The sequence below is a fragment of the Paroedura picta genome, chromosome 1 (genome assembly GCF_049243985.1).
Source record: "Paroedura picta isolate Pp20150507F chromosome 1, Ppicta_v3.0, whole genome shotgun sequence".
NCBI classification, from domain to species: Eukaryota; Metazoa; Chordata; class Lepidosauria; order Squamata; family Gekkonidae; genus Paroedura; species Paroedura picta.
Genome location: NC_135369.1, coordinates 66,526,709 through 66,551,820, shown reverse-complemented (window position 1 = coordinate 66,551,820; position 25,112 = coordinate 66,526,709). Strand labels below are relative to the sequence as shown.

General features: G+C 42.9%; 1 protein-coding gene and 1 long non-coding RNA gene across 6 annotated transcripts in view; one reads left to right on the top strand and one right to left on the bottom strand.

The window, feature by feature from the left end:
• The window catches only part of BABAM2 (BRISC and BRCA1 A complex member 2), a 201,928-nt gene that overhangs the window by 86,688 nt on the left and 90,128 nt on the right, over positions 1–25,112 (top strand). The window lies entirely within an intron of this gene.
• Positions 3,267–25,112, bottom strand: part of LOC143839533 (uncharacterized) — a 179,227-nt gene continuing 157,381 nt past the window's right edge. The window contains exon 5 of the long non-coding RNA XR_013231752.1: positions 3,267–3,351. This is a non-coding gene — a long non-coding RNA (uncharacterized LOC143839533). The remainder of the gene's footprint in view (positions 3,352–25,112) is intronic.

Below are 25,112 nucleotides of genomic sequence, written 5' to 3'. Positions count from 1 at the left end.
ATTATTTCTTTAAGCAGGAATACCTTTTTGGAAAAAAAAAGAATGTGGCTTCTAGTTGTATTCTAGAGTCTTGCATTTTAGCTCTACTTAAAATTTATGTAACAGTCTTTCTTCTGAGAGGTAAATTTAAGAATACTAGTGTCACCTTAGTTTTTAAAAATCTTTTTCTGTGTATCATAAATAAGCTTAGTGGAATTCCCTGTGCAGATGTCCAAGTCTTGAATGAAGTGGAGCATTGGGATTTTACTAGTCTCTGTAGTGCTCCTGTTATGTTTTTTTTGGGTGCATTAAAGTTCAGTTGCATAAAGTTCCAAACACATAAAGCCCCTGTGCATGTGTTCTACCTGCAACTGTTGTTTGCTTAAATGTTGGCACAGCTGTGATTTGCATGGTTATAGGCTGAGTGTATTGCACTGTATATAAGCAGACCTCTATGCAAATATGAAGCCAAATGAACATCAGGTAGCCTAGGCATGATGGATTAATTCTGTTTTGACTTCCACAATTAAAATGATTTAGATGTCTTCACAAAACTATACTGTCACCCCAGGAAGAAAGTGTCCTTTCCTCTATGCTTGCATGTTCTAATCAGAATACTGTCAGTGGAAAGCATATATAAACCGCTCTTGCGGAGTGGTCTAAATAAAAGGCTAAGGGGTAAAGGGGAGGAGAAAGGGGCGGGCTGAGTCCAAGTCGGAGGGACCAATCAGGAGCTGCGAAGTGGCTCCTGATTGGCCCCTTCGAGTGTCACTCCAGGGCTAAGCGGCTCCCCATTGGCCACTTGGCGCATCCTTGGCTGAGCCCTCTGAGGAGTCGGCGCCAGAAGCAAAGAGCCTTCGTCGCTGGTGAGTCCCTGAGGGGTGACCAGGGGGTGGGGGAATGGCTTCAGCGTGGCAAAAAGAGCAGGCCTGGCGTGTCTCCCCCACCCTTCCTCCAACCCCCTGCTAGCGCCCACTGTATTTTGCCTATAGCGGGCTTAATATCTAGCCTAGTTTAAATATAATGTGGAAACTTCTAGTTCAGCTATCCTTAGTGTGGGACTTTGGCACCCACTGATGTGTTTTCTATGGCCATTTGCTACTCTCCAAAGTGAATCTTTAGTCTTGTCTTTCCTCCACAACATTGAAGCAGGGGGCACTTCACTGTCAAGTCTCCATGGAGCACACAATCAGAAACAGCTGCCTCCATCATAACGTGGCTTGCAGCATCCCAACACGTCATGATTGGCTACAGACCCCATGGTAGTCAGTCTGCATTCTCACAACAAAAGTGCCTGCTGATTTAACAAGATTGGTAGAAATGTACTTTGGTGTACTATACTGTTTATTATTTTTCAAAACATTGTTGTCATCGTACATAATTGCATTGCATACAGTCAAACAATATGCAAGGATTAGAAGGAATCAAGTGGAAGACCTATGAGGACTTGAGGGGGTATCTCATTTTCCTCTTTCCCACTGTTTCCTCTTTTCCTTTTTTTAAAGCCCCTATGGCATCTCTTCTTTTTCTGCTTCCTTCTCTCTCTCCCACCAGTCAACCTACTTTTTTCTAACCCTCTCCCAGCTTCAGCATTCCCTCCTTACTTTCCTCTGGAAAAAAACCCCAGAAAAAAACTTTCCCCGGAAAAAAAACCAGCTCAGTTGCACAGTGCTAACCCAGTCACCAAGATGGGTGCTTGGTTCTGGCAAACTGGATCAAATTCCATGGTAGGGAATCTGCTGTATACCTCCCTCACACTGTTCCTCCAGGCAGCCTTGATATCCTCAACGTCACCTGTGTTCCTTCTTTGCTTCCCATGAATGTACTTTTTATCTGCCTTCATCTTCATTTTAATTGGTTTATTTATACTTTGCCTTTCTCCCATAGGAGACCCAGAGGAGCTTACAGCATTCTCCTCTCCTCAATTTTATCTTCGCAACAACTTTGTGAAGTAGATTAAGCTACAGTTGTTAACTCCATCTTGGGAAATTCCTGGAGATTTGGGTGTGGACCTGGGAAGGGGAGGGAGCAGAGCAGGGTATAATGCAGTAAGTTTCACCCTCCATTTCCCACCAGTGGAACTTCTCTGTCTGGAGATCAGTTGTGATTCCAGATCTCCAGGTACCACCTGGAAATTGGCAGATGTAGACTAGGCCAGTGGTCCCCAACCTTTTTATCACCGGGGACTGGTCAATGCTTGACAATTTTATTGAGACCCTGGGGGGGGTAGTCTTTTGCCGAGGGACTGCTTTAGGATGCTTTGGGCTGATCCTGCGTTGAGCAGGGGGTTGGACTAGATGGCCTGTATGGCCCCTTCCAACTCTATGATTCTATGACGACACCACCTTAGTTCCTGCTCCACGCTTTCACGCCGCCGCCCCTGACTTCCCACCGCCCACTGGGAAGTGTTGCCAGCAGCAACTGCGCAGTGCCACGTCAAGGGGGAGCCCCAGCTATGGCGGTCGCTGAAGAGCACCAAAGGTGAGCCGGCAGCAGAGTGGCAGGGCAGAAGCCAGGGAGGAGGACGAGGAGGGGCCGCAGCCCGGTACCGACTGATCCGGGCCCTGGACCGGGGCTTGAGGACCACTGGGCTAGGCCACTAATGTGTGACTGGCGCAGAGTTGCCCACTGAGCTTCCATAGTAGAGTAGAAATTTAAGTATGTATCTTCTAGATCGTAGGCTGAAACTCTAAGCATTGTACCACACTGGTTTTCTTGGGGCAACTGCTGTAGCAAGCAGCCGAGCTAGGCTACCTCATTCAAGTTCCGGGGTAGCAAGTTGCCAGTGCTTTCTACTGGGCCTGATTATAATGAGTCTTCCTTCAAAGCTCAAAGTAACCCTGGAAAGGTCCCTGGTCTCTACACCTGCTTTTATTGACAGAAACCAAGGCTTGAAGGCAGAAAATACTGTGTGATTGCCTAGCAACGGCCACTAAGAACATTTGTTTCTTAAAGCTTTAACTTTAACTCTGTAATGGATCTTTTTTTATTATTATTATTCTGCAAACTTGGGCCATTTTTAAGGTTGTAGAAACATCTGCCCTGTTTGTTCATAGCTCAAAACTCCAGATTTGTATCCGTAGATTGGATTGCGTTGAGAATTAGATATATTGATGATGATGATTGTCACATTCACTATGTTTTCCTCTTTAATCAGCATATTGGCAGAGTTTAAATATGCAAAGGAAGGTTGAAGTACAAAGCGTCTTAAAAGAGTAAAATAATTTTATTTAAAAGAGTAACAACTTTATAAAGAAAGCAAGGAAAGAGAGGCTGAACTTTGTAGCTGATCCATATTCATTCTGTCATTCTGTTGGTTTGGGAGGTAAGCAGGGAAGAAACAGGAAGTCTCCAGTTGAGCCAATCATACCCCTGGAGGGGATTATTAGAGAAATATTAGAAAATTCCTATTCTAACTATGCTAAATACACATCTCCTTCAATGTCTTCTGTAGGATATTTTTCATACGTCTTTGAATCATGCACACTGCAGATTGTGTATATTCTAGTACAGTTTTTAAAATAACTGGGTGGAAGCATATTTCCTGTTGCTCAAGGGCTGTATGCATTTACATAACAGCATGTTTCCATAAATACTGAATTCTGAGACAGGTTCACACATGACTTGATATTTTTCTCCTCCTGGGTGTCCCCCCTCCCCCCGGCACTTTTCAGCACCAAAATGATGTTTCTAAAAACTGAGTCTATACCGTTTGTGTGTTGTATGCTGTTTAACATTGCCTGTAATGTTGAAAACATTTTGACCCTAAAATTCCATGTAGAATAATGAAGATCTCTTCTGGCCTTGCTCCCAGACCAATAAAAGGAATGTTTTAGCTCCTTAAGCTAAAATGTGGATTTTGCTCTATTTAAGTGAAACAAAACTTCTAGTGACTGCTCAAAAAACACTAGTTTAGAGGAATTCTTTTTTATATAAAAATTTAAAGGATTTTTATTATAGAATTATCTTCATGCATGCATGACCAAAAAAGTCTGGATGCATATTGATAAAATGTTGAACATATTGGCCGATCACATTAATTTGCTTTGACTTGCAAAAATGACAGAGAAAAAGATAGAACTGTTAACCCTATGAAATAAATGCATTCTTTTATACCAAACTGTTGTGCACATCTATAAAATGTTGTTGTTGCTTTTCTAAAAAAAATCCCCAAACGTTTTCTGATTACAGTTAAAGAGGCTATTATGAATCATTTTTTCCCTAAAATTGCAAGCCATATTGTTTAAATACTCATTACAAATGTTATGAGAGAAGGATCTTTTTATCCTGGTAAAATATGTTGAGCAAACAGTTTTTAAAAGACTAAAATATCTAAAGTCCTTAAGATCAAGGAAAAGAATACAATGAATGATACCTGGTATAGTTGTACAGCGAGAAGTCTCGTGTTGGGAGCTGGTGGTTGTGAAGGAATTTAGTGGGTTAGAGGGTGCCAAGAATCAGGAGAGGTGGGGATTAACCTAATGGTTCCAGGCAAAAAAGAGTTATAAACTGAAAATTCAAAGCTAGCACAATTTTAATAGATTTTATGAGCAGATGTGGTGCAAGCCATGTGTAAATTATCTCCCAAATGCTGTTATCCTTCTGTTTTACCTTTCACACCATCAATTTTTTTGTGTGCACCTTGAGGCCCTGCACTCCATTTCTTCTTCCAGGAATGTGGTTCAGTCTTATTAGGACTAGGATGTTGCAGGTGTTGGGGCCTACAGCTGTGGCAACTACTGCACATTTAGTGGATGTTGCACAGCTTTTAGGGTGGGCGTTTTTTTCAGACCACAGATATACTTTAGGTATGCTAGGCCATGTTTGTCAATGCAGTTAGGCTTATGGGTAGCATTTAATTAGAAAGATGAAAGCCTGTCTTTTTCAAAAAATTATAGCCCATATGCTTCTGGCCCTTATCAATCAGTCTTTAGACCTGTTTTTGGAACAGAAGTAGCTTTAATGTACTGATAAATGATTTGTGTACTTAAATGTATATGGGGAATGCATTCCTGCTACTTCGTAAAACATCTTTCATACACTTTTATTACTATGGATCATATAATGTTGCTGAAGTATCTAGAATATATTGCTGGAGCAGTATTAAAATGGCTTGGGTACTTCTTTAAACAGGCTGTAGTGTAAGTGTGTTAGTGAGAGATGCAGAAAAAAGTTTGTGGGAGCTGTAGTTGGGGTTCAGCAAGGTTCCATTCTCTCCTCCATGTTGATCAATGTCTAAGTGAAACCCCTGAACAAGGTCATACATAATTTTAGAACGTGGTGTTGACACCCAGGCGTATATTAAGCTGACTAAATTTCCATGAGCATTCTCTGAATGTTGGCGTCATGTAACTGAGGAAAAAGAACTGAAACCAAATCCATATAAGATGGGCATGACGCTGATAAAGTCTGCATTGAATGCAGAATAATTATCTTACTATTGAAGTAGTACAAGTTTTATTGAAGGACATGTTAAAAGCTGGGAATTCCTATTAGATCCAGTCTCCTGTTGTTTTTAAAAGATAAATCTGGGAAAGGTGAAACTGCTTTCTTTACCCAACTGAATTTAGTTCAGACGTTGGCCCTGTCCATATAGACATCTGATCTGACCATTCTGATCCATGCTCTGGCAACCCAAGGGTAGACTAGAGCAGGGATTCCCAGCTAGGGGTCCTCAGAAGCTCCAGAGGGAGTCTGCAGCCTTTCCCTCCTGCCTAAATGGAGTTGGCCACAAGCTAGGGAGTTGGCCACCTCCAGCCAGAGGACTCAGCAGGTAGGCTGTGGGTGTAAAAGTCAAGGGGTGGGGAGAGGTTGGTTGTGGTGTGGTATATGAGGTGGTCTGGGCTGGCTTCTCAGTTCCTGCACTTCTTTCTGGTCTACATGAGGCTGAGCCATCGTAGTAGAGTAGTAGTAGTAGTAATAGTCAGTAGTAGTAGTTAGTATTAGTAAAGGCGGAGGAAGGCGAGAAAGGGTGTGGGTGGTTATGCCACTTCTAGGGGGCGTGGTAGTGAGGTGTGGCCAGATGGCATCATTTCCAGGGGTCTGTGAAGACTGAAAATTTATTTCTTGGGCCTCCTCCACAGTCAAAAGGTTGAAAAAGGCTGGACTAGAGTAACGTGTTCAATATGGGCTGCCACTGAAGATAATACAGACATTTCATTTCATATATGTGATAGTCCTTTTTAATGAGGATTTGGCTGGTAGGGCTACTTTGATTCTAGGTCCAGTTTAAGTTGCTGGCACTTACATTTAGAATCCTTTATGGTCTGTGGTCCACATACTTAGCTATTTCCCATCCTGAATATGTATGGCAATTGTGTTCCTTTCAACAGAGTCTCCAATCAGTTTCTTTTCTTTTGACGATAGCCCGTTGTGGCACAGACTGTTTCCGTTGTTGCACTGCTGCTGTGGAACAGCCTTCTGAAAAGTGTGAGTCAAATACATACCTTTAAGGCCTTTCAGCAAGGCTGTAAGACAGAACTATATATCAGCTTAGGACAGCGATGTCAAACATTAAAGGGGCTAGATCTGACATAAATGTCATTTTGTCAGGATGGGCCACATGTGCCATAAAACATAATACCAGGTACTGGAGATATAAACTTTATAAATGAAAGGCAAACCTAATTTTCAATATTAATCATCATTTGCAAGACTGAGTTTTTCCCAAGGTATACCATAAAAAGGGGGAGTTATCTTACATTTCCTTACAAATTAGATACTGTTTGTAAATATAACAATTTAGGAGATGTCCTCTCCTTGCAAGGAAATAAGGTCGTTTTGCAGCACTGTCCCCATATGTCCAGACTTAACAGCCGAGCACAGCTACAAGCCATCATTTTCTCTTTGTTTCATCTGTTCCCCCCTTCCTGCTGCTGAAGATCTCAAGGAGGCACATTGGACTTCACCCTCTACTGTCCCATCCCCAACAACAACAACCCTTTGAGGTGATCAAGGCTGGGTGACCAGCTAATTTGTTCCTGACTCAGGAGGAAGGAAGGTCTGAACCTGGATCTCCCAGATCCCCCCAGATCCCCCCACGGCCAGTTCTCATCCCTCCTGCATTCCCCACAGAAATCTCCAAGGGTTTTTTTTTTAATGCTCCTGTGACCCTTTCTCTTACTGGGCTGAGGAAAGGTGTGGGGGAGCTGGGAGGTTGCCATCCTTCATCCTCCCTGACACTCACTCTGCCACTGCAACTATTCAGATGTGTAGCAGCAGCAGCAGCAATGCCCCCTTTCCCCTTTCCTCCTCCACTTGCTTCCAAGTCTTTTCCCTCAGAGCAGCATGCACAAGACAGCCCAGTTGCTTCTCAATCCATGTGCCAGCCCTCTTCCTCCTCCCTTCCCTCCCCTTCACTGACAAACCACTGGTCTACACACCCACTCTCACCAACCTCCTCAGTCACTCATTTGTGCAGTGGTGGATGTGCCAGCTGTTTGATTCCATCCCTCCAGGTAGTGGGTTTGCCAGTGTCTCTGAGCTGCAGTCTGAGGAAGCGGGTGGGGAAAAACACCACAAAACTTTTTCCACCTCTGCTGTCATTCCCTCCACACTATTTTGACCCAGCCTCATAATCCTGCTCCCTACCAATTTCTTTTCTATTCCTTGACAGCTTCAACCATACACATCTCGCTGCATACACCTGCTTGCATACTCCCTCCCTGCGAGCAGCCTCCTGATTACTCCCTCTCACCAGTTGCTCACAGGCAGGATATGATCCCTGGATTGGCTGGTTGCAGTTCGTGGGCTGTTTGTTTGATACCGTTGGAGGTAGTTTGGACAGGCTTTTATGTTAACATACCTTTTAATTTATTGTTTCAATCATCTTTTAAATTATTTTAATAGATTGTCTTTTATTTAATATTGTTATCCACATTTAGTTCTGATTCTATAGAAAGGTGACATATATAAACCTTGTAAATAAACTCCAGCAGAGTGAGGAACATTAGTATTTTTTTAAAGAAAGGAAAATCAAATTATTTCAAGCCACAGAAAGTAGTAATTAAAACTTTAAGCAGATAAAAAGTAAGTGTATGTGTGCATATGGAGGGGATTTTTCAAAGCCCAGTTACATTTACTTGAGTTTGCCAGTTTGGCAAACTTCTTATGAGAAACTAGGGGCAAAGCCCATTGTATCCCGGAATACAGTGGGCGCTAACCAAACACACACACGCTTGCTGTATGAAGGCAGGAAGAGGGCACCAGACACACATACACAAACACACATGGGCACCAGATGGGATGGCCAGCTGGCCGAGGAGCAGGAGACTGCAGGAAGGGATAGAAGGCATGGGCAGGATGCCGCAACCTGTGGCCAGGCCTCAAAGGTGACTTGTCCCACCCCAGCAGCAGGGCTCCCCATGTCCCAAAGTGGAGTAGGAAGGTGGCAGATTGCGGTGATGGTGCAAGCAGGTGGCTGCAGGATGTCCAATGGGAGATTGCCCCTACCCTGGGCATCAGCTTACTGGGAGCAGCAGGTTGTCATGTGGGGGCTCGCCCCTCCCCCCTCGCCAGCTTCCTGGGAGCTGGGGAGATCAGATGTGAGGCATGGTCAGCTAAGGCACACCTGGCTCCAAGTGAAGGCAGCCCTTGTGCCTCCTGGTTCCCCTGGGGCAGAGGAAGCAACTTGGAAGTGTGGGCAGCTGGGCACATGTTTCCTGGCTTCCCCGTGGCTGGAAGAAGCTGCAAGGAGGGTCAAGCATCTGCCCCATGTGGAAAGGCTGAACCTATGCTTTCTGGCTCCTCGAGGGGGCGGAAGAAGAGGTGGGAAGGTGCTGACAGAGGGAACAGGCAGGTTTCGGCTGTGGCTCGGTAGCCTTGAAGGCCATCTCCCCCATGTCTCTGAGCCACAGCTTGGCTCGGAGGCAGCTGCTTCCCTTCCTGGGGCTCCCTCTGAATAGGAGCTAGTTCTGTGCAGGCACTGATGGTGGTCATGGTTTGGCCTTGGAGGCCGCCTTCCCCTTTCCTGCCTGAGTTCCAGGAGGCAATTCACTGCAGCAGGGCTCTACAGGGCTGGCTCCTCCCAACAACTCTCCATGCTGGCCAGTTGGGGGCAGAGAGCTCCTGGTTAAGGGCCATCTCCAAATGGGCAAGGCTGGCTGAGGGCTATCTCTGATTGGGCAAGGACAACCAAGGAGGGGGGGGAGCAATCAACTTCAAAATTATATCATATTATGATGATAATTCTACAGCAAAGGAACTATAACAAAAGGAAGTCCTCTCAGCCACCACCATTCTATAGTTGTAGGCCATTGGTACTCATTCTACCACTCACAGAAAGCCATATTTGCATTTTCTATCAACCAAAAGAGCCTCATGACTCCTGTATGCCCTGTGTTTCATCCCAGCAAACATACAATGTAGCCATCATCATTATCATAACCTATAAAATCTTTAAAATCCCAATGAAGTGTTGAATTTCTGAAATTACTGAGAGGCTTTCAAACATTCAGCAAGCTGCCACCCCCTGCAGGGGCAGTGCAGGGTGAAGCAGTCAGCAAACACATCTCCCAAAGGGCAGAGACATTTGCTGTTTCTTTACACTCCCACCCCAACCACCCCCTGCCCGGATAGGTTGCAGAGAGAAGGCTTCCTGTGCCCTGTAGATGTGGTTTGAGGGGAAAGAGCTATTGAGCTCCTATCTCAATGAGGAAAGACATTTGCCACCTCTTTACAGCCCTCCCGTCTGGGCAGGGTACTCTGAGAAGGCTCCCTGGACCCTGCAGAGGCAGCACGGGGCAAGGGAGCCAACGAGCACCTTTCCCAATGGGGAAGGACACTTATTGCCTTTTACTACGCACAGACAGGCTCAATATGTGTCTGTAGTGAAGACATTGATGAGGAACAAGTACAGGAAAGTGCAACTCTTGTTTTCTGGAATGAGAACACAGAGATTGTGAAGAGAAAAGTAGGGTGGTTATTTGAGAGGATGGGCTGTTAGTTCTGTTGCAGCTTACCCAACCTTCAGTCCTTTGAGCAGTTGCTGTTATCATGTCTCAAACTCTGCTGGGCATTAGCCTGTCCACTTTCCTGGATGATGGAGCAGGCACCATATTGGGGAAACAATACTCTGCTAAATCTCTAGCCCAACTCACTTATGGTGTATTTTGGGTGCTCCGATATCAGATACTATCAAGCTTGAAAAGGTCCAGTCTAAATTCTTTAGGACACTCCTCCAACTTCCATGCTGTGTAATCAACTCCATGGTGTGTCTGGAAACAGGAATGTTAAAGGTCCAAGACAAAATCTGCCTGTCAGCAATAGGAATGTGGCTGAAATTATTACATAACACACAGGGTATAGTTTCTTTAACCCTGAATGACAACTTCCAAGCTTCTTTGAGTAAAGCTGTTCACAGAGGAATCCAAAGTCTGGGCTTCTCCATACACTTATTATCCAAATTAGCTCATGATCAAGCTGCATCATTAGTTGTAGGGGATACAAGACAATCAACGTCAACTGGACCTGAGTAAAGCTCCAACTTTTTTGGCCCCAGTTAAAAGAAGATATGTTCTGGCCCCTGCCACTTATCTGTCTCAGCTGGTAATAAGTAAACAAAGAAGGGCATTTACTCTTGCAAGATGCTCCATCTTGCCTTCAGCTCTTGTAGAGGGTTGCTATAAGAACATTCCCCTTACACTGAGATAATGTTTTTGTGGGAGTGGTGAAATTGATACAAGAGAGCTTATGTAGACATTCGTAGCAACTTGGTTAAATCACTTCTTTAAAAGTTGTCAGAACATCATGATGTAGATTGAGCAAAGAGGCTGCTAAGTGATGAGGCCCCCCAGATGACAACTCAGCTGGCTACGTTTTGTGCCACCGCCATAAAAATCCAATGCTCTAAAGTAGCATAATTTAAAATTCTATTTTATAATCTGTTTTAAATTGTATTATATTAAATGACCATATTCTTTTGGTCTTTTATAGAATCATAGAATCATAGAGTTGGAAGGGGCCATACAGGCCATCTAGTCCAACCCCCTGCTCTACACAGGATCAGCCCTAAGCATCCTAAAGCATCCAAGAAAAGCGTGTATCCAACCTTTGATTGAAGACTGCCAGTGAGGGGGAGTTCACCACCTCCTTAGGCAGCCTATTCCACTGCTGAACTACTCTGACTGTGAACATTTTTTTCCTGATATCTAGCCTATATCATTGTACTTGAAGTTTAAACCCATTACTGCGTGTCCTCTCCTCTGCAGCCAACAGAAACAGCATCCTACCCTCCTCCAAGTGACAACCTTTCAAATACTTAAAGAGGGCTATCATGTCCCCTCTCAACCTCCTTTTCTCCAGGCTGAACATTCCCAAGTCCCTCAACCTATCTTCATAAGGCTTGGTCCCTTGGCCCCAGATCATCTTCGTCGCTCTCCTCTGTACCCTTTCAATTTTATCGACGTCCTTCTTGAAGTGAGGCCTCCAGAACTGCACACAGTACTCCAGGTGTGGTCTGACCAGTGCCGTATACAATGGGACTATGACATCTTGTGATTTTGATGTGATGCCCCTGTTGATACAGCCCAAAATGGCTGTATCAATTTCATATAACTTGGTCTGAACGACTGTAATAAAGTTTGAACTGAACTGAACATATTGGGGAATAGTGCAAGAAAAGTCACAGTTGGCTTGTTGAAGAGCCACATTTGGCTCCCAAGCCATGGAGTCGATACAAGTGCTGCAAGTACATCCGATAAGCAATTACTGATCAGTCCTATTATACAAGAGGATCATGGTAGAAAAATTAGTTTGTTCAAGTATCCTTAATCTTAAAGTACTTGAATTTCCTTAATCTTAAAGTACTTGAATTTGCTTTAAGATGCTTTGGGCTCATCCTGCGTTGAGCAGGGGGTTGGACTAGATGGCCTATATGGCCCCTTCCAACTCTATGATTCTATGATTCCATGATTCTATGAATTTAAACTAGAAATAAAGTGGCAGATGGTAGAGGTCTTGGAGAACTGGTGTTGTAGGTTCTCTCTGAGTAGAATAAGTAATCCGCCTCGTTGTTTATTTGTATTCTGTACTTGCTGGTTTCTGAAATATTTGTTTAATCCAGTCCCACATAGTGTTAGTCAGAATAATCCAAGAATGTGTTTCTGATAATTGCCTCAACCTTGGAAGCCAGATCTAAAAACATTGTCAAGCTACAAACCTATTCTTTAATGGTTGCTTTAATGGTGACCCCTATTTATTAATGTATCAGTAGCCTGTCCAAAGGATTCTCATTTTGACAGCTTTTCACCCATATTCATTCCTTTGTTTAAATTTGCTTTTGAAATTTGTAGTTGGAATCCAAAGAATTTTTGTCTTTTGACCATACATTATAAATTATTGATAATCATTTCCATTAGTTCTTTCTTGAAAGCATTTACTTCCAGTGTTACAGCCAACCAGATCCCACTTCCTTTCAACTGGAAACCATAATTAACTCACCATAATAAAAAGTCACACCAAGTGAAATGCTATAAGATCTATGATTGGGTCTTCAATAGAAATTGAAGCCCTGGAAGTTGGTTCAAAGAGAGAAATCTTTAATCCTACTCACCCCCATGTAGTTTCACTGATGTATTTATTGACTTAATTTACCTCACTTTTCTTCTCAGTGTGGCTTATAACCTTCTCCATTTTATCCTCACACTTACCCTGTGAGATTGCTTAAGAGGCGGTTATATGAATTTCAGTGGCCTAGGTCTCCCAGATGCTACAACATACTGATACTCAGAGGACAGGCTGCTCTTGGAGCATCAGAAGCCATTCTGCCCCCCACCTCCACCCCAAAGAACAAACCCTACCTCTAAAACTTGTACTACTGGGAGTGGGGGGAAAGACAAACACCACCTGCTTTTCTCCTCACTACCCTTTAAGGGCAAATCACAGGAGGCTGAGAGTTTTTTTTTTCTGTTAGCAAATGTGAACCAATCACAACTTGTTAAATTTTTTCCCTCCTTGTCCCCAGTTCCTTTTTACTATTTAAATGCGCTGGGAAGATCCTGCAGTATCTTGTAAGGTTTGTCCCTAGCTGAAGAGGCGCTCCCAGTTTTTTTCTGAATGACCCCACTCCTTTCTATGTTATTACAATCTATCACAATCTATTGTAGGTTTACCAGATATTGTAGGAAGCCTCCTGCTTTCCCTGTTGCCACTCAGCAGGCCAGCAGAGGGGAAATGGGCAGGAAAAGCTTTCATGTGACATAACTTCTGGCATAAACTCAGACGTGACATCATTGCATTGGCACAATGCAATGGGATTCACCAAAAACTCTGGAGTAAACCTGTAGAGTCATGGTGATAGGGGGGAAGGACGGAACAGGACCAAGAGAGTCATGGTGATAGGGTTATGTTACTTGTTTAGCAATAGAAGTGATATGACATAATTCTTCCCATTCTGTCCTCCTGCCAGTCGCCGGTCTGATGCGTCATCCTCCCTCTCATATATTTAATGCTTCAGAAGACCTTTCCATTTTGAACCTGCCTGCCTCCCACCCACAGATTCAATCACCTCATTTTAAGGGGGGGAAATGTACCAAACTGAGGGGGACTACTTCAGAACAACAGTAGGAAATTATTGGGACAAGCTGAACGCTCCCTGGATGAATAAATAATTTTATAGTTATTTTCCAATAAATGTAACAAGCTTCAGTTTGTTAAAAATGTTTTCCACGCACTAACAGATCAAAAACTAATTAGCTTCATTTTGGTGCTTCGAGTACACTTGCAAAATGTTTCTGGGGGGGGGGGGAGTTGCTGGGAAATCACACTGAAGCAGTATTGAAGACTGCCCAACCCACACAAATTATGTCTCTGCTAGAACAAAACATGACTCCTGCTGGAAAAAAGTATGTCAAAAATACTGACTGCCACAGATTTTAATGCTATGCCAAAGGGTCTTGTTATATTTGCCAGTTTATACCCTTAAATGTGCACTTATCCCAGCTGTAGTGTGATTGGGGCATCAAATTTCCCGTTCCCAAACTGAATGCTTTAGCCCCTGCCATATCGTTGCCTTACCCTGCACCACCACCCACCAGAAAAACCACAAACCTAGGCACTAATTACTGAAGTGAGTAACAGTAGTTTTAAATTAACTAATTAGAATTTGTCCACATTGTGATTATGAGTATGAAAAAGGTTAATTGTTCAAAGCCCTTGTCAGGCATGATTTCTGGTTAACTCCCTCTGTAAGCCTTTTTTGTTACAAGGTGGACTTTCCCACCTTGGTGTATGTCCAGATTCAATACCTTCCCGTTCAGAATGTTCACTGCCGTTACCATTGTTGTTGTTAGGTGCGAAGTCGTGTCTGACCCATCGCGACCCCATGTTACCGTGGCTGGTTTTAAATACAATGAGCCGTGTTATAATAAACCCACGTGACAATCTGACTCAATTGGAGGTGCCCACTTCAGTCGGAATTTCTGTCTGCATTTCACAACACCATTATTCTTGTGAATTTGATTCTTATTCTTTATAAGTGAACCTCTGGCCCTCAGTTGGCAGTCTACTAATTTAGTGGGAAACGAAAGTCCTTTCAGTTGAATCCTGGTGCCAGTATTCAGAACGATACTGGCTCTGAACATGGAGGCTCCCTTTAGTGACAATGGCTAGTAGCTACTGATAGACTTATCCTCCATGAATCTGTCTCTAGTGTCCAGGTCCTGTTTCACACTCCCACATTCAGCTCAGGGATTTAATGTGGGAGGCTTCAGTAAACTCAGCCCTGGTCAGCTCTCCATTAAACAGGCACACATGGAAGCGGAAAGCTGCATTCACCAACCTATTCTGCCAGTTCTTAGAGGGTTCTTCAGAGCAAGTACACTCTCTCCCTTTCCCCAGTTGCCTTCAATCACTTTTCTGTCCCACACTCATGTTCTTCCTTCCTCAGGGCCAGGGTTCAAGATAAGCCCAGCCGTTAGCTGCCTATTTCCTCTCCATGTTCACTTTTCAATCTTTTCTGAACTTGGGCCCACCAGCCTAAAACATGCCTTCCCCTGACTTAGTACTTCCAACCCTAATCATAGAATCATAGAGTTGGAAGGGTCCATCAGGGTCATCTAGTCCAACCCCTTGCACAATGCCTCTTCCCAGCTAGTGCCCTTCCAGCCATGCCAGAATGCCAGATAAGGCTGCACCATAGATCTAGACATGAACATTATAGTCAGTCCCTTTCTTAATGTTTCCAGCACTGTTTCTCTTAATGTTTTTCACCACTGCAGCACGCTAGGCTGACACTTTCATTGAGCTATCCAGTATGAGGCCAAGATAATTTTCCCTCTCAGCAAGTTCAAACACATTAGCCTATCCTTGAAGTTGGGATATTTTGTCTCAATAGGCATCACTTTACACTTACAAACATTGGACTTCATTTGTCACATTGTGGTCCACTTACTGAATCATCCTTGGTTTTGATCATCCTGAATAATTTTGTCTCATCTGCAAAACTGGCCACCACACTACACTATTCCCCCCTAATTCCAGATAATGTATTAAGAAGAAGAGTTGGTTCTTATATGCTGCTTTTCTCTACCGGAATGAGTCTCAGAGACCGTTTATGCACTGGAGGTTTCATGCTGGTCTGCAGGCTGTAGTCATGGCAGGTTGCCCCACCTCTTCCTGCACCCACACGGGGGAGCATTTGGCTTGGTGCACTTCATCTGCCCCCAATTTGTGCTCCTGCACGGGAGCTGAGACAGTGAAGTTCCCAGTGCATAAACAATCAAAGTGGCTTACAGTCGCCTTCCCTTTCCTCTCCCCACAACAGACACCCTGTGAGGTCGGTGAGGCTGAGAGAGCCCTGATATTACTGCTTGGTCAAAACAGCTTTATCAGTGCCGTGGCGAGCCCAAGGCCACCCAGCTGGCTGCATGTGGGGGAACAACGTGGAATCAAACCAGCTCGCCAGATTAGAAGTCCACACTCTTAACCACTACACCAAGCTGGCTCTCAACCAGTTCCAATACTGATCCTGGCTGAAAGCCACAAGGAGTAGGAAAGAGTTTAAATGGTTCTACTTTAAAAAGTGGGGGGAGTAGAATGCCTGTGGCTTAGAACTTCACTAAAGGACCACACTGATCAACTAATCTCTATTTTTTTAAAAATTTTAATCTGATCAGTAGTGCCCAAACTATCCCTTAGATGTTATTTCCATGCAGCTGAGTAAGGGAAATGTAGCATTTAATCAGCACAGATTAGTTTGGTTAATACAGACCGCTATTTGCTACACAAATTAAATGTGACTATATTTGTACACAGAGCAGCCAGTCAGATACTCACCTGGGACAGATTTAGGAAGAAAAGGTAAACTGTAATAGACGCATTTTAAATGTTTATGCCTCTTAGTTTTCCTGTTCATTTTCCTGCTACATTTGGTACTATGCATGTGATTGCAAAAATTTAATAGGATTTCACCACTGAACCAGAATCCCTTTTCCATGCTTGAATTGTCACCATGCTAAATTGCAGTCTATGGGACTTCCATGGTGCAGTCTGAGGGGGTTATTTAATGTTTTTATATCCACAGGCACAAAGAAAAATAGAAATCCTTTCAAAATTATCTCTTTCTGCATGCCAAAAATGCTATTTTAAGGTGATAGTCTGTTTTTAACATTTTGGCATGTGGAGGACTGTTTTTTAAGGGATTTCTGACATGCATATTTCTATGTTGCAGTACATGGATTCTTGTTTTCTGGAATTCCTGAATCTTTATCATGATCAGTGTAGTGTGTGCCTTGAAAAAATCCCCCAGAGGTTGTGGTCTTTTTGACCAAAGAGAAAATGAAAAGGTGCATTTTCTCTTCACTCATTAGTTTCTGCTCCTAAGAATTTGATAAGAATCTAATGGAAGATCATCAGACCAAAATCCCCGGAGCAACAAGAGAATCAATCCCAGTTAAGGCAGAGCTGTGGAAATCTATTTCTCCAGTACTTTGCGATAAAGAAAATTGCATAACTCATATTATAACCTTTTGTATGCAGATTCATGTTTATCCAGGCATCTCTTCATAACATTTTTAGTATTGCTGAGGACATTTGGATACGTGCTTTCATGTTTCATTTGCCATTGGAATTCATATTGTGTGATTACAGCTTTTAACATAAAGTGTAAAATAAAATGTTTTCTTTTCCCCCAGATAAAATGTGTCTGTGTAATCTAAAGCATATATCAGTTCTTTTACTTTGAACGCTAAATGCCATCATATACCATTTCATTTTCCACAACTGCTAAGTACACCAGAAGGAAATGCCAAGCCTAGCAACATTAAGCGCCTTTATAATAAGTAATAATTAAAACCATATTTAATGTGCAAAATGTGTTGGAACCACATGAACAAATAACAGTGTCACGGGGAACAAAACCTGTACAAATAGAGCAAAACAATTCTGCTTGCAGATATGTGCTGTTTGAGCAAGAGGACTGTGCTCTTCTGTATGGTTTAGCAATGTCAAGCTCTTGTGTTGCTGGAGGGGGCTGTACTACTGTAGAGCTGTTCTGACCTTGAAAACCCTATATACTGTTTGTAGAAGACATACAAATAAAAAATGAGGTCACTTAAGGACACAAGCCGGCCCAGAGAAATACATCTAGGACCCTGCCCTGTTCTACACTAGCAGATGTATCCCACAGTATTTTCTCCTCTTGGTCTTTTTCCAAGTTATTTTCAAAACTGTTTACTCTAATTGTTCCCTTGCACTGCTTTTGGAGTCTTTGTTCCATATGCTTAGTACTGCATGCCACAACAACAAAAACTGCCTGTGGCTGCCTTGTGTACAGCTTAAGTTCATGCCCCCTTTGTTCTTAATTCCCTCTAGCACTCATCTGTGCCATTCCCTTTGGAAGGTTTCCTATCTCCCTATTGTTGGGTGTGGGGCTGCTTTCTTTCTTTTACAGAAATTTGAAGATTTTCCAGATCAATTTGAATCAATGATTTCTCTAGGTTGGAATGTCTTTTGGGATCAGTGTTCAATTTACTTTCTATTTTCCTATAATTTTATTTTGCAGATGGGGCTGCTTGGTACACAAGTTGCTTGTGGCAGGGTCAGGCCATGTATTGAAGTAGATAATTTGCTAAATTATTTTAGATGTTGATGATCTTGCTAGGTTTTTAAAACAATATGGAGGTTCTGTGGACCTTTTCATTTGACTTTGGTTTTATTAATAACCAATTGATTCTTTTAAAAATAGTCTTAAGTTTCTTCCCAAGCGTCGTCACAGCACCAATATCACAGCATTTTCCTTCTGTGGTTCGTCATTTGTAAACAGGTAAGCATTATCCTGATCATTTACAGAAACAAAGCTAGGGCATATATAGTGCTTACCTAGTATATTTTTGATACTGCTTTAACTAATGATGATAAAATATCAGGTAGTTGGTATACCTCTTCTTCCTATACTGACACAGGTGGTCCTAAATATTGCAGCTAAATGCTGAATCAGGAAAGGCCCATAGCTCAGTTCTAAAGCACAGGCATTGCATGCTAAAGATCCTAGATTCAAGTATTGATATTTCTAGTTAAGGATATCCGGTCACAAGATTAGGAAAAATCTCAACTTGAGGCTCTAGAGAGCCTCTGTCAGTCAGAATTTATACCCCATTTGTCACTGCCCGGAGGAGTCTCACAGCAGCTTGCAATCACCTTCCCTTCCTCTCCCCACAACAGACACCTACAGCAGGTAGGTGGGACTGAGAGAGCTTTGACAGGACTGCTCTGTGAGTACAACAGGCTGGCTGAGGCTAGCCCAAGGTCACCCAGCTGGCTGCATGTGGAGGAGCAGGGGATCAAAATGGGCTCTCCAGGTTTGAGACAACCACTCTTAACCACTACACCAAGATACTAATGCCTATTTACCTAATGCGTAGGCATATAGACAAAGTTTATTAAGAGCATTTGCTTAGCGCTGTTCCAGGGAACCTGCCCAAAATGGCTTGTGCCAGACTTATGTGCTTCCTGTAGCCAAACTACTTTATCTGTGCACATGGAAGTGATTTTCATTTCTTCCATAGAAACACAAATTTGTACATCCAATACACCCCAAGATGTCAAAGTGAGGGGCAGTATATAAATTACATGAACAAACAAAAATTTCTTAGTTATTCTATTCAGCATCTTCATGTGCCCTCTTGCCCAACTGATACGGAAGTTTGGGCTGGGTTGTCATCAATATGCAGATGACACCCAGCTCTTCCTCCTGATGGATGGCCACCCTGACTCTCCCCCAGAAGCATTAGCCAGCTGCCTGGAAGCAGTAATGAGATGGCTCAAGCAGAGTCTTCTGAAGCTCAATCCTTCAAAGACCATCCTGTGGCTGGGTAGGAAGGGGCCATATGAGGAAGCGAGGCTATCCTTCCTGGATGGTGTGCAGCTGTCAACGACTTACTGTGCCAGGAACCTGGGTGTGATCCTGGATGGTTCCCTCACAATGGAATCCCAGGTCACAAAAGTAATGCAGCAGACAATCTACCACCTTCGCCAAGCTACTAGCACCCTAGCTGGCCCTGGAACACTTAACCACAGTGATCCATGCAATGGTCACCTCTAGACTGGACTTCTGTAACTTGCTGTATGCAGGCCTGCCTTTGGCCTTGATCTGTAAACTACAGCTGGTCCGAAATGGAAAGCCAGGGTCCTCACAGCAACACCATGGAAGACCCACATTTGGCCCATTCTCTATCATCTACAGTGGTTGCCAGTTGAATTCCAGATCAAGCTAAAGGTTCTGGTAATCACCTTTAAGGCCATATGCGGTCAGGGCCCAGTGGGACCGCCTCCAGAGAGCCAGTTTGGTGTAGTGGTTAGGAGTGCGGACTTCTAATCTGGCATGCCGGGTTCGATTCTGCGCTCCCCCACATGCATCCAGCTGGGTGACCTTGGGCTCGCCACGGCACTGATAAAAACTGTTCTGACCGAGCAGTGATATCAGCGCTCTCTCAGCCTCACCCACCTCACAGGGTGTCTGTTGTGGAGAGAGGAATGGGAAGGCGACTGTAAGCCGCTTTGAGCCTCCTTCGGGTAGGGAAAAGCGGCATATAAGAACCAACTCTTCTTCTTCTTCTTCTTCTCCCTGCCTATGCCCCTCAAAGAGCTTTGTGCTCCACCACCACCAACTGGCTAATGATCCCTGGCCCTAAAGAAGACTGCCTAGCCTCAACCAGGGCCAGAGCTTTCTCTGTTCTGGCCTCCACCTGGTGGAATGAGCTCCCAGAGGAGAACAGGGCCTTGATGGAGCTATAACAGTTCCGCAGGGTATGCAAAAGGGAGCTCTTCCACCAGGCATTTAGTTGAGACTAGGTAACCAGCAACATCTACAGGGCCCCTGCTCCCTCCCAGAAATCCACCCATGCGTTCTGCTCTGGACCTGTTTGCCTTGTTATACCCGGTTACCTCTGTAATAGATAATGTTAATATTATTGTGAAAAGCTGAGTTCCATGTACTGTTTTCTACATTTTATGTAAACTACCCTGAGTCTCAGGGGAGGATGGTATATAAATAAATAGGTATCCCTCTTATTGACTTCCCACAATGAGATTAATTGAGAAATGAATAATTGACTCTTAGGTGACTTATGTCCAAATCCAACTCTTGCCACTACTCTGTGCTGGCAATCAATGACAATGCTATGTCATGGAAAATGACATTATTTAGGGTGATATAGAATGTGATGGGTGTTAACAGACTTGCATACACAGTAGAAGAGAAAGGAAGCAGCTTGGACTAAAATCCACATAAAATCTTCTCTGATTTCCCTCTTCTCCTTCAGAACTCCTCCTGGCATTCCTTAGGGTCCCTTATATCTGAGGAGTAGCTTTTTGTAGATGGGGTGGATGGAGGGTGGGAGGCAGAAAAATTCCATTTGGTCATTGGAAAATTTGCTCTGCATCCAACCTGGCAAATCCATAACTAAATTAATCCTAATTTGCGTGCAACAATAGAAAGAAATTTCTCTCCATTGTCTAGCTCTTTTTTCAAAACTTATTATGAAATCTTTGCTCCATGTTTTCCAACACATCATTACATTTTTGAAGTTTATTCATTGTTCTGTCTGATTCCTCTTTGTTCTTAAAATGTAAAAATGGCACTCCAGCAGTGACACAGTATTAAAATTGGCTATTGAGACCTGATCCTCTCCTTGTTCTATTAGCTAAGTATATGAAATCAAAACTAAAGAATATCCCCCCAAAAAAGAAGTTCAACCATCCTGACATTTATATAGGAAAGGGACAAAAATATTTTATTTTAGCACCTCTTTTGTAAGTGACCTTCATATCACATCATTTTAGCTGGGAACAAATGTGGTGTAGTAGTTAAGAGCCTAGTTTGGCAAGCCGAGTTTGATTCCCCACTCCTCCACATGCAGCCAACTGGTGAGACCTTGGGCTAATCACAGTCCTATTAGAGCTATTCTCACAGAGCAGTATCTCTCACAGCTTTCTCAGTCACCAACCTTAAAGGTGTCTGTTGTGAGGAGAGGAAGGGAAGGTGAATGTAAATTGTTTTGAGAATCCTTTGGGTAGTGAAAAACAGAATATAAAAAACCCAACTTCTTGTGTTTGAGGCTGATTTAATGATGGCAATTTTGTGGAAATACATTTGACTGACTGCTATCACAAGACTATTAAGGATTTTCCTCTATCTAAAGAGGCAGTATGATTGGCTTGAAATTTAGATACTCTGAAATTGTATCCAACCTGTAATTTGATGTTTGTTCATCTTCTGTTTAATAAGCAATGAATATCAGAGGAGTCCCCATGTGTAGTTTATTGCATGGTTATCTGGATTCTCTCAATCCTATCCCTGCGTGTTTCCTATGCAATATTTTGCTGTTCTTTCTTTTGACAAGTCTGTGTTTTATTCAACAGAAAGTACATTGGGGCTAGTAGCATAACAGCTGAGGGAATGAACTGTTGACTGGAAGACTTCTGGACAAATGCAGTTTTAGTTACAGACTCCATACATCACCTGAGGCAAGGCACTGTCTCTTGGCCAGTCTTATACCTACAATATTAGGTTAGTTACCGAATAGTTACCGAATTTAAACATGTTTTTGGTAAAAATTAATGAGTTAAAACATATGAGGCACTTCCATAACAAACACTTCACCAGTTGACTTGTTCCGGCATCTGGTTAATACTTAGAACCAGCTTTTCAGAGTAACAAGGAAGTAGCCTTATCTTTACATGAGGAAGCAATCTGACCACAGTTTAAGTGACTTGGTTTTGGAGCTGTTTTTTTTAACATGTTTTTCTTCTAAAAGCAGTTCTGAAGTATATTTGTTGCAGATGCAGAATATCATTTTTACTTATTAATGTTACATTCTGTGACAAAACATTAAGTTATCTTAAACATACCTATTTAAAAAGTTCAACCCACCAAAATTACAGGGAAAATAACTCTGGGTGTCTGTGGCATATAATTATGAAGGCAAGGAAATTCCCAATTAGGACAACTAATGCCGTGAATCACCAAGAGCCTAGCAAAAGGCTGAATGCTTGGCAGAATTTTCTGAAACATATATAGGTCAATGTCTGTACATTATTGATACATCTTGATTGGCTCATAGTTGTGTCTGGCTTTTGATCTTTCAGGACCCAAGTGGATAGGGCAGTGTAGATTGGGCCTTCACAGTGTCTTTGCTTCCATAGATTAGCACCAGCTTACTTTAATAAACTTTTATTTTTTTTTAACATTTGACTTCCTTACTGTGGCTTTTTTTATTTTCAATGTTGATGTTGGCAATTCTCTTTTTGTGCTTGCATGTTACTGTTACTGAATTTGTTGACTTTGTTGACTAAGTGAAATGCTTTGAGAGTCCTCATAATGCAAGGTATAAATATTTTAAGATAGAGTACATTCTTGCAAGAGCACATGGACTGTAACTAATGTACCTCTTGGATTTTCTATACCATGGCAGTATTCCTATGTCTCCCTTACTCCATCACCACTATGATTGCAGAACTAGAGACACTCAGGGCAGGTTCCAGTGTTTAGGTCACCTGTGGCAAGATGTCATCTGGTTGATCCCCTCCTCAATTACTAGCTACACCTGTGACTGCTACACCTCTTCTCGCAGACAGAGGTGTAGCAGTTGCTGCTCACTGCCACCCCTTTTTGAAGAGCAGTATCCATTACCTGCATACCTCCTTATTCGGAGTGGTGAGTGTTCCTAGTGGCAATTTCTCCTTGCAGCTGGCTGCATACCTACTGTTTTCCGTCATCTGAGAGGAGAGCAGCCTGCCACAGCCAACTCGGGCAAGAAAGGGAAGAGGGCCAGTTCTGTCATTGCTTCTTTCATCTCCCAGAAGGAGATGAAAGGAGATGGCTGCTGCTTGCCCCCATTCATATTTATTAAATCAGGAAGGAAATGGAAGTACTGCTGCTGTCATCCATGGGAGGGGTGGCAGTTCCTGTCTGCTAGCACCCTGCAAGCACTGTGCATACAGGAAGCTGGGAGTGAGCAGCAGCAAGCTGGTGCTCCTGGCCCTCTGGCAGGAAGGGAGGATTCATGGAGGGCCTAACCCTGCTGCTGGCTAGCAAGGAAGCAGGCACGAAAGACTGCTAAAATGTAGGATTAGTCTGATGTGTACTGAAACTTCCAGTTACTGGTTTGTTTGTTTTTTCATTATGGGAAAGACAAAGGATCCTAGTGTGCTCCTGCATGAAAACTCAAGTGTTTTAGAACAACATTACACATATAATGTGGGTAAATCTGTCTTCCCTTGCTAACTGCATGTAAATGAACTACAGTGTACAGCCTAATCAGAGTTCCACTCTCCAAAATCCATTGACATCAGTGGACTTAGAACATTGTAACTTTACCTAGGATTGTATTGGATGCATTCAAGATACATTCAGTCAGATGGAATTGGGCTCATACCTTAAAATTGCTTTTGCTGCGTTTATTACTAATAGTCATGCTAGAAGTTTGGGGTGAGTAGAAGAAAGTCCTTTGGTAGTAGTGCCAGGAAATATACTGTCTCTTAACTCACCCCCTTTACAATTGAATTAACAGTACACCTTTTATGCAGCCACCCACACTGTGATCACTGGATTCAATGGGAAATCTGTTTACCTTTTTAACCAGGCAACTCCCAGAGTATTTTAAAACAATATATTCTTGAAGTGATAGGGCTTTGTCCTAACAACAGGGTTCACAGTATGTTCTATATGTGGCATACTAGTGTTACTCTTTGCTGTTTTGGATATATTCTCTATGGTTTAATATTAGCCTTTGGTAACTATCTGGAGGTAAACATTGCCAAAATTAGCATTTAATTTTTCCCTCTGAAAGCAACAGGAATCTAAAACCATGTATTTAACTCTGTAACATTTAAATCACTTGCTTTAAAAATGCGTAAGTTTGGCTGGAACAAAAGTCCTGTCTCTTTAACCAAGACTTAATATGTGGAAGTGGGCAGCTGAAGCTTTTCCTTGGGTGGCAGTGTAAATAACATCCTGTTAAGCTGCTATTAAAAGGGATTGGACAGGCTGATTGGCACCCATATGTGAAGTGGTCCCCACCCCAAGTCATTTGTGCTGAGGATGTTACCTACAGTGTGGATTGTTAAATTATTGACAGAATCTTTGGGCTATATCTAAGCTTGCAGGAATAAGGGGCAGTTAGCATAAGTAACTCTCTCCCATTCCCCCTATATCACAGCAGCCTCCTGTACCTTCTCTAAAGCCACTGTTGAGAATCAGGGGGACTCTTGCAAATGCCATGTGGTATGAAGTAGAGAAACATGATGAATGAAATTGCTTCCCTTCATTCATGCAGGAGTAAAGCTTGCTTTGCTACTTCAGCTCTGCTTGAATGGATGCGGGGGGCTGGGGGGGTCCAATTTTTCTTTGCTCCAGTCTTTCATGTATCACAACATATTTGCTTGTGGTTTCCCACCAGTCTTCAGCAGCAACTTTATAGGGGAATTATTGAGAAATTATATATAATCCTTGTAAATACTGTGTCATTCACATTGAAAGCTCATGACATTAGAGCTCTGGATTGTATCTCCGTGGAAAAATGATACTAATCATTTATCTCATTTCTATGTAAAAAGAATTAATAGTTTTTTTGAGCCTCAGAGTCTGCCCTTGAAATCTGTCTATAGGCACTTAACAGCAGAGACTCCTTCCATATTCT